This window comes from Notolabrus celidotus, chromosome 13, assembly GCF_009762535.1.
Source record: "Notolabrus celidotus isolate fNotCel1 chromosome 13, fNotCel1.pri, whole genome shotgun sequence".
NCBI classification, from domain to species: domain Eukaryota; kingdom Metazoa; phylum Chordata; class Actinopteri; order Labriformes; family Labridae; genus Notolabrus; species Notolabrus celidotus.
The window spans coordinates 29,341,490-29,352,318 of NC_048284.1; the positions used below are offsets into that span (position 1 = coordinate 29,341,490).

Here is a 10,829-nt window from a genome sequence, read left to right on the forward strand (position 1 = left end):
TTGGGCGCCTTTCAGATCACCCAAGGTCACCTTACAGATCATAAAAACATTCATCATTAAAACATCATAAAAACAAACAAACAAACAAAAAGTAATACATAAAAAATAAAAACTAGTGAAGTGTCTTATGTGTGGGGGGAGGGAGTTCCAGAGTCTGGGTGCTGAGCAGCTGAAGGCTCGGGCACCCATGGTACTGAGGCGTGATGGTGGAATTGTTAATAGTCAAGAGGTTGAGCGGAGGGAGCGGGAGGGAGTGTATTCATGAAGGAGGTCGCAGAGGTAAGTGGGGGCCAGGTTATGAAGAGCTTTGTAGGTGAGGAGAAGGTTTTTGTAGTGGATGCGGTATGGGACAGGGAGCCAGTGAAGTTGGATGAGAACAGGAGTGATGTGGTCAGATGATTTGGTGCGGGTGATGATCCGGGCACCCAGATGTAATGAGAAAAGATGCATATATATTAATATTCTATAACTAACAGCTCTAACTGAAGTCAATTTTTAACACACAGAAAAAAAGATCAGCTCTGACTCTTCAGCTTCATTTATTTAGTCACTGTGAACCGGAGGTCTCCTGTGCTGCTGTAACATCTTCTTCATGTTAAAGTCTTCATCCAGCCACTGGGCCGTCAAACTCAGATGTCAGAAGTCCATCTGTCCGTGGTCAAACTTCTGTCCCTGATGTTGTTGTGGATCAGATTGTGAATGTGTGTAGAGATCACATCATACAGAGCAGGTAGGGATACCTCTGCAGAGTAGACTCAGGATACTGTTCCAGATATCAGCTGCTGAAATCCTCGGTCTGCTACCTGGAGAAAGGTGGATCATCAGGTGCTTTAAACTCACTAAATTTATCATTCATTGCTTTAGCTTTGTGTCTTCTCTGATAAACTTTCTGCAGCTTTCAAATGTCTGATGTATCAACAGTAGAGCACTCGTCTTTTTATTAGTGCTAATTCTAGCTGCGGCTTCTGCGGCTTCTGCTGCTTCGTGTTTCTTTAGTACATCTTTGTTGCGATGATGACTTTTAAGATGACTTAAAGATCAGTTGTGTTAAAACTTGAGGACTTTTTCCTCATCTCTATATTCTTGCAGTATGTTTTGCAAATTACAATCTTGTTATCCTTTAAACAGTAAAAATAATCCACACCAGTGACAACATTTTTACTCTGTTGTCAGCCTGCTGCAGCTGCACTTGTTCTTCTCTGTATATAATGGTGGACACCACCTACTGTGTTGGAATGTGTAGGTGTGTAATAAATTCAACTTTTATAGGTTCTTCTCCACTCATAAAATGTATCATAATTATATGTATTGTGCAGCCATGACTTTTTCAGATGGCTTTATTAAGTCATCCTCTATGTCTGAGCATAAATCTCTGATCTGTGATGGTGTACATTGAACATAAAAGGTTTTTTTTATTGAATACCATGTAAATATCAGTGTCATGTTTTAGTCATCTTGCCACAGTGGGAAAAAGTACTGCACTAATATCTCTTCCCACATGCCAATGCTTGTTTGGGCATGCAACGTGCCTCATCGCAGCTGTTCAGGAGTTACTGTATTAGCATCGCAGCAACACAGCCAGTGAGTCACAGCTACAGCCAAATGAAGGGAGCACACACCTCTCTTTTCCTGAAACTCATTCTCATTACTTCGAAGCCACAGATGGATTTGAGTCAGAGCAGACAAGTGAGTAATGAAGACATCATATGTTGGAGACACATGTACGTAGATCAGGAAAATTAGCTACTGTGCTGTGAGAACTGCAGGTCTAGACTGGAGTGAAGAGGTGTATTTCACACCTCAGGGAAGCTGACATTATGTTTTTCATGTTACTCAGATGAAGGGTGTAAACAGGGTGCAGCAGTCTGCTTATGATGACAGGTTGTATGAAGCACTGCCGCTCTTGAAACATGCACAAAGCTCCTCACAGGGAGTTTGAATAAAGGGGGGAGGGGGTTTATGCCACAGGTGGACGGAACAGCAAACTGGGCTGTTAGTGTATCCATTTCTACCTGCTGGGAGAACTGGAGAGGGAAGTCCCGTGAGTGTTGAGCCCCTCCCCCCACCTGCCATGCACCAGGCCTGTAGCGATGTTCGATAAGCAGCTCTCGTCCTTCAGGCAGCCAGCTAGCTTCCATAGGTGGATCTGCAGCAGCCCAAACAAACAAAGGAAGCGCTGTGGGAGGGGGGAGGCCTTCTCTCAGACACACACAGCTGAGCTCAGTACTGTACAACATCCTGAACGCCTCACAGCTACACTAACACAGACTGAGAGATACAAATAACAGAACCACAGCCAGACTCCATTATTTCAAATCTAAGTGGGGAGGAATGAGAAGTAATGCATCTGTAAGTGCATGAAGAACAGGGTAATCCTCAGAGAATCATGTCATTTTGCACATGCCGCTGCACTTTACTGACAAATTATCTGAATGTGACTTGAGTTATGATTTGTACTAGCTATCTGCAGGAAAGGAAATGCAGATTTTGCCATCATATCAGTCTCTGTGTGTCTCAAATCTACAGATAGTCATGAAGCAGTGGTTCTGAATGTTAATGATATAATAAATCTGTGTTTTTACTAAGATTTTCTTTTTTTACTGCACTCAGCTTACTTCACTCCTACCTGTCCAATAGATCTTTTTCAGTCAGTATTGGCAATTCCACATCATCTCTCGCCTACCTCAGACATGGTGTGCCCCAAGGCTCAATTCTAGGTCCATTACTCTTCTCTGTTTATATGCTTCCCCTTGGCCAAATCATCAGAAACCATAATGTACAATATCATTGCTATGCCGATGACTCCCAGATATATGTCCCCTTACATTCCCGTAACAACAACAACTTAAATCAACTCACCACCTGCCTCTCTGATATCAATAGCTGGACATCTCAAAATTTTCTAAAACTCAATGAAGACAAAACTGAAGTTATCCTTTTCTCCACATCAAACCCTACCAATGACATACGCAGCCATCTTGGATCCCTCTCACTTAATATCACACCCACTGCAAGAAACCTAGGTGTGTTATTTGACTCCGAGCTCTGTTTTGATGCTCAGGTTAAAAAGGTTGTGCAGATTTGTTTTTTCCACCTGAAAATAATTTCCAAAATCAAATCTTTCTTATCATTTCACGACTTACACAAGGTTGTTCATGCCTTTATCCTGTCAAGACTAGATTTTTGCAATGCCCTTTATTCCGGTTTATCTCATACTTCTGTTCATCGCCTTCAATTAACTCAAAATGCAGCTGCCCGATTAATCACTGGTTCACAAAATCAGATCATATAACTCCAATTCTGGCTTCCTTACATTGGCTTCCTATTAAATTCCGAATCGATTTCAAAATACTACTACTCACTTACAAAGCTCTACACAATCAGACCTTCTCACTCGGTACAAGCCTCCCCGCCCTCTCAGATCAGCCGACATGGGCTTATTGGTTACACCTAGTGCCCGTTTAAAATCCAAGGGGTTTCAGGCTTTTTCAGTCCGGTCTCCCAAACTATGGAACGACCTACCATCTGAAATAAGGCATGCTACTTCTGTTCTTAATTCTAAATCACTTCTTAAAACTTTCTTTTTCAAAAAGGCCTTCAGAACTTGCTAACATGTTATTATGTATGTGTGTGTGTGTGTGTGTGTATGTATGTATGTATGTATGTATATGTATGTGCATGTGTGTACATATGTATATGTATATGTGTATATGTGTATGAAAAAGGGTTGGGATTATATTTATTATTATTATTATTGTTTACTTTCTGTGAAGCACTTTGTAACTCTGTTTAGAAAAGTGCTATATAAATAAAGTTTATTATTATTATTATTATTATTTTATCCAACACTGTAGAGACATGTCAGTTTACATTTGTGGCATTACTCTCTGCTGAAAACAGACAAGTGAGCATCATGTTACACCTGCAAAAGGGCACGAGCGTCATGTAGCGTGTAGATGAAATCACATTGGAAAGTGTGTAAGGGATATAACTTAATATGGATCTGTCTATTTATTTGTGTGATGCTGTTACATGGCTACTTTGTTTGGACTCCAAGTAACAGTAGCGTAAAAGTAGCTGGTGCTGCCATGGGGTAGGTTTGGGGATGGGAGGTTTCAAACTCAGGGCCGGATTCACAAAAGGACTGTGCAGCTTTTTCACCTGCTAAACCTCTGCAAACAACAAAAGGAGACACCATCTAATTCACAAATACCATGAAAAGGGTTCAATGTACCACAAACTGTACAGCATAAGTAATGGTGTCTCAGTTCTCAGGTGCAAACAAGCCATTTATGCATTCATTTCAGGCAAAACAGGCCCCTTTCTAGGCAATACACCTAATTGCTAAAATATCTCATTCACAAACACCAGCGCAGACAGCCACAAGCAGTCAGGGTGAAGTTTTTACCATCTGCTGAGAGTTTGTGGGAACTGCACTGCAGAATTTATAAAGGATATCACAGTTAAACTTTTCAGCCATCATGGCAACTCTTCCACCTCTGGATGATCTACAATAATATATATTCCCATAAGGTCTACATAATACTCTGAGTTTACTGTTGTTGTTATAATCAGGAGTTGGGGCTGTCCAGGTCTCAACCCCAAAATACACTGGCACACTTTGTCATCATGTGTGGAAATGATCTGGGTGACATTTATTGTAAGATCTGTCATGACTTGATTTAACATTAAACTGGTGAGAACCATTTCATTCCCAGTTTTAAGCCATGTCAAGGATGAGAGCGCACAGCACAGCTCTGTGAAGCAGAGAGTGGGGATGCTGACAGCTCAGACACAACACAAGAGCAAACTGTGCAGAGCTGCAGACATTTTTGGGTATGTTTGCACCATTGACTGTGCAAAAACATATGCCTAGTCTCTCACGGATTAAAGAATAGATGTTTTGATGCCCAGTAGTGGAGGCTGCCATATTGAAGATGCTGATATGGTCTCCTGGAAAACAGCTACAGCTGCCTATCACACTGAACTATGAAATTGGACCCAGATGCAAGACTTTCTACAGAGATCAAAAAGTTCAACGTTTGTTTAATCAAATATGAAGTTTTGATATTGGACCTAATGGGATTCATCGGTTTTTGCAGACAGTCTCAAGTGAACACTTAAAGAATTGCAGATTGGCGTCTGCATTGGTTTCATGTTTGTTTTCCAGAGATTGCTGCTTGATTTGTGCTCGAATATCATCAGAGCGATACGCTTTGTGAACTGGATCTTGAGATGGCATCGGGGGAGAATGATGTGTAGTGTTGGTGCAATTAGTGGCTTCAGTCCATTATTATTGAATGACCCCAACTGTGACACCAGACACCACTATCTCCTTCAAAAAGTGCTGGTTTCTTTTACCAAGACCGCTTTTCCCCCTTAGCTTTACCACAAAGTTTTAACTGATTGTCTTTAAATAAGCCAAGCCACGACCTTGAAGGTGGCGGATCTGAAACGGCAGGAATTATAGCTTTTGGTGTGTTCATTTTAATTAAATGGAAGTATCAGGACTTTTCTGCATGTGCACTCCCCTCATCAATTAACATGTAAAAAAAAAGCTGGTTATTTTAATAGTTTCTTGGCCTTAAAATCAGTGGACTGGAATGTAACTTTATTCTTAGGTTAATGCTGGAGAGAGCTGCTGGGTTTGTTACAGTCATCGGGTTTATCCCACCGAGGTTAAACATTCAGAGTTCATTCTCTGGGGAGCATTAATGTCCCCAGTAATGTCATTTCGATCAACCTATTAGACTTTGAAACTTAAGCCTGATAGTAGTGCTGTAGAGGAGGTCTGGGGGGGTCACCATTGTCTTTGTGAATTGTCCTCTAGGGACCATTAAAACCCAGATCGGATGTCAGAGCAATCTGGCCTGGAGATTTTCAGATTTCTTACTCAGGAACAAAGTGTCGGATGGACAGACCTTCTCTCCTCTGAGGAAGCTGCCACGTCTCAATGACCTGCAAGAATTCGAGAAGCTTTTAAGGATGATTTTCACAAAAAGTTGGCCTTAAATGACACTTATCTGTTGGAGGATAGGGAAATGGGAAAAAGAGCGACACAGGACTGAAGCTGAATTTGCTTGATATGTTACTTTATAAGCCCAAGATTTCACCAGAGCCATCTGTGGATTTGGACCCTTGTCCTCTTGAGTCTATGCTTGTAAATAAGTGTTTCTGTTCAGGTTTGAACTGCCTCTGCACTTCAGTAGGTTTTTTGGTATTTGCCAGGAAAATCTGACCTGAATTGAAACCCAAAGGGAGAGGAAAGCTCCAGCGTCTGTATCAGTGCATGTGCTCTAATTCTTGTGATGACAAACTGCAGGTAAAAATAAAGTTGACAGGAATCTGATGGGATGTCTGAGCTGCTTAGTACTGCCAGATATCACAAAGATGGATGATTGTATGTGACAGATGTCAGCGTGGGATATGTGATATTCTAACACATTGATTATGAGTTTCAGTGAGAGACGAGTGGGGACAGAGAGAGGATGAAAACTCATCTGTGTGTGCAGACTCTGCGGTTGGGACACACAAAGAGGAGACACACCTACTCCCACAGCTCACACTTTCAGTCAGGGTGACAGGTCATGAAAGGAAGGAATGCCGAGAGAGACATTTATCAGGATCACAAAGACGAGGAATGATAACAACAATCAGGACAGGGAGAAAAGAAGAAGAAGGTAACAACAGGTTTGGTTTCAGGGAAATGATTCTGATGAAAGCTCACACGACACGCAGGGATCAATCAAACAAAAGACGTGGTTCAAATCCAGTCTTTTAGGGTAACAGAGAAATGCTTTGAGCAGCATTCAAAGAAGTCCCAGTGTTTCATTGATGTAGTTATTGTTGTAGTAGCCTTTAGACCAGTTAACCCACGATTACGCACCATAAGGTGGAGCTTTAATGCTTATCAATATTTCAGACTATCAGTTTTTATCATTAGGTGCCTATTACATTTGTCCTTGGACACTGGTGAGGAACCTTTTAAGGGTGTGGGTAGAGTACCTTGCTTTCACTGCATTTTTATTTCAAGTCTAAGAAAATAAATAAAGCCACAGTATCCAAAGAAAGTGTGTTTAGTGTCTTGACTTTGAGTTAAAGTTCATTCCTCTTTATCACCACTTTTATCTGTGTGTGATGACCTATCCTTGCCTCAGTAGATCAGCAGGGACAGCACAGCAGTCGAGGCTAAATGATCAAACTAAGGTGAAGAACCCAGATATTACTGAAGTGTTGAAGATTTAAAACACTTGGTACAACCTTGGTCCCAGTTTCTGATCAACTAACTGAGCTTAAAGAGAGAAAAAATTCTGTTTAAAAGTAATAACTTAATGTCATGAATGGCTTTGGTTTAGCTTTGTATTTGGTCTTCATTTCTTGTTTTATTTTGTAGTTCTTGTGTTTCACATGTTGTCTATTATTCTTGTCTTTTACAGTCATCAGTAGTTTTAGTTTTCCTCTTGCTCTTCAGTTGTAGTTCCTTGTGTTATTTTGTTGTATAAATATATATATACTTGCAGTTTGTGTAGTATGCAGTGTGTAATGACTGAACGCTTCAGGCGCTCCTTTGTGCCCACTGCCATCAGACTGTTTAACAGTAACGGAGGCCACAGACTGCACCATGCTGGCATTATAATGCATAATATACTGTATTATATAATTATCTTGCTATATTATATTATGTGATATTACATTATTATTCTAACTACATATTACATACAAATATCATTTTTATTTATTGCTTAATTTGTCATTACCAACCATAATCACACCATGTCAACCTGTCACTACTGAATTATTTTTAATACTGCCTGTAATTACTTCTATTTAATCTAAATTCCATTGTTACATTGTATATATCTAAATTGTATTCTAGCTTTATTTATCTATTTAATTTTACTTATTTTTATTTTTTTAATTTTAATTTAATTTTATTCCATTTTATTTTTACTTATTTTTACTTATTGAAACGTCTTCTTGATTGTACTTATGTCTGGGTTGCTGTAACAACTGAATTTCCCCCTTGGGGGATCAATAAAGTAATATCTTATCTTATCTTAATTACTGGAAGTGTCAAGATTCGCTGCAGTTCTTTCCCATTACCTCACTACATATGTAACACACCATCAAAGCTTGATCTGTAAGGAAACTGGACTGGTAGGAATTCTTGAAGACGTTTCACTTCTCCGAAAGGCTTCTTCAGTTCTGACCAGACTGGGGAAGAGCTAGAAAATATAAGCCTCTAACAATTTTTCTACCACTCCAGTTGCCTAATGGATCAAGCTTTGAATTACCATGACCTGGATGACTGAGAACCTTCACAGACACCATTAAACATAAGCTGTGTAGTTTTGGTAATAACTCTGGTCAACATTCCAACACAGTAAGTGGCGGTAATTGAAAACTGAGTGCCATCCATCATAAACTGAAAGAAGAAGACGTATTACATTAGCACTGTGTATTGTGGGAAATTGGTCCATTGAGGATTTCTCTGTAAATTAATACTTTCGCAAAGTTTCGGCATTTTGTTCTTCTTTACAGACAACATACTACATACCTCAGTTTGGCTGAATCTGTACACACTGCAGTATAATAGGCAGCTTCAAAAACAGCCCTACCATGTCAAGTCTAGTTTTAGTCCCTGTGTTTTTCCCTCCAGTTTGATTGCTCCTCACTTGTTTCACCTGTATCTCGTTGTCACACCTGTGTTTGATTACCCTGTCTGCATTTGATTCTGTTTTCCCCATCCTTTGTTGGTTCGTTACATCTTTCCTTGTGTCGTTCCTCCTCGTTCTCCCAGTGGTGCTTCTTAAGTTTTTGAGTTTCTTCTGTTGGACATTTGTTCTGATTCATTTCACGAAAAACTTCAGTGAGACTTTTTGAACTTTTGTTATTAAAATCTATGTTTTGGTAGTTTGATATTGGGTCCTCGCTTTTGTGTTCTCCTCAAGTCATGACACTAAAATGTTTTGACTTTCATTGACTTCAATTAAACCTTGGTGTTGACTTATATAGCAGGCAAAAGAAACTAAAATGTGACTGAAACCAAGATTTTCATCTAAAGACCAAGACTTCATTGAAGATTGCTGACAAAATGAATGCTGGTCTTTCCAACAGTCCTCAAACACGTCTTTTATAAAACATGGGATTCTTCAGCTGCATTTTTATATTTCTGTGAGGACAGGTGACTTTTCTCTAAAATGTAAATAACCTTGTAGATCTTTTAAACAAGCTTCTGAAAATGGAGTCTGACACATTTCAACAATTTGTTGGATGGCATATCTATCAAAATAAAAACAAGCACAGAGTTAATGAAGTTTTGTTTGATCCAAATGACTTTAACAAAAATAATTCAGTCAATAAAAGCCTGTTGAAAAACAATGTTAGTTTAGTATTAGAATATGAAACTTCCTCTCCAGCAGTGGTCAGTGCTGACACTTGTGCTGCAGTAATAATGGACCTCAGCAGTGTTTCCACTCGTACCTCAATTATTCTGAGTGTGTGTGAGGGCAGCACATTTCCTCTGCCGTAAACTGTATAGGATGAAAACAGCCTCTCTGCTGTGTACATGAGGCACAGTGGGCGGCTCTGTTTGACCGCTGAAAGCCATGTTGGAGGGATGTGACCTGCATACATATACTTTGGAAACATGTCTCCACCACAGAGGGAGGAGGAGGAGGAGGAGGAGCGCTGCCATCAGCATGCCTGTGCACGACTCAGATTGGCGCTCACTCCACTGGTGCCTTAAGTCATCAGATACAGAAAAAAAAAACAAGCTGTAATTCTGGAAGGATCACCAAGCCCTGACAAGAAACCGGAGAGACAATCAACACATTTAAAAACACTTTTTTTTCCACTGTATCACACTCGGCATAAAAGTTTGGGACTGAGAGACTAATGGGATTATCATGAATATCGTGTGGTGATGTGGCAGCTACACTGATGACTAGCCCAAGGGTGTGGAAAAACAATTATTGTGCACAAGCACCAAGGGGAAAAGAGGCAGCCGTTTTTAAAAAGCAATGCATTTTTCCCACCCTCATCTTCATAAACCTGCATGCAGAGCGGTGCTTCAGAGTCGGCGTGTTTTAAGAAGCTGTCACAGGACGTCACTCATGTTTTGGCAGCTCTGACAGGTCCCACGTTTTTTCCCCTCCAGCCACGAAGATGTTGAGCAGCTATGCGCGCTGGTGGCTACTGTAAAATTGATGAGCTGTTAAAGTGACTTATTATGATTTCGGGTGCCTTATCTATTATGTCAAGGGAACTGGAGTTCAATTTAACGGCAGATATAACTTTACAACAGCTCCGGTCCATAAAGTGCGTTTTTCACACTTCCTTTGTTATACGGTGGCCATTATTAAGCGAAGCTTCTGAAACGAGGAATGAGTGCTTCCCTTGTTCTTTCTAACCCGCCGATGCTGCGATACGTCCAGAAATAAAGCGTCTGAGTCCCTTCTTTCCTCTTTTGTGCGCCAGAGTGGCAGTTTCGATTTCACATGTTGAATCCGACATGTAAGAAGATGTGAGGCACAATTGTTTAGAGATTTAATTATCTGATACCATTGTATGAAGTATGGCTTTTCCAATTATTGTAAATTCATGTGCTGTCCTGTCTTGTCAATCCCTGCTGGGGTCAAGCTTCCTCAGCCTCTCTAAACATCTTTTGGATCATAAACTGATCGCTATCGTTATCTCACCCTGTGTCTGTCGTCGACATCCCTGTATTTATCCTCCAAGTCACAAATCACACTGTCACTTTTTTTATTGCCTCTATCTTTTAACTCCACATCCTCGGCCCGCCTCAGGTCGTTCTTTGAAATAAGACA

At 40.4% G+C, this 10,829-nt stretch overlaps 1 long non-coding RNA gene across 1 annotated transcript; it reads right to left on the reverse strand.

Moving 5' to 3' along the window:
* Positions 1-522: 522 nt before the first annotated feature.
* On the reverse strand, positions 523-8,650 carry LOC117824523. The gene is made up of 2 exons (XR_004633606.1): positions 8,558-8,650; positions 523-803 (listed from the first exon to the last, which is right to left on the reverse strand). It is a non-coding gene; the product is annotated as an uncharacterized LOC117824523 (long non-coding RNA).
* Positions 8,651-10,829: the final 2,179 nt, after the last annotated feature.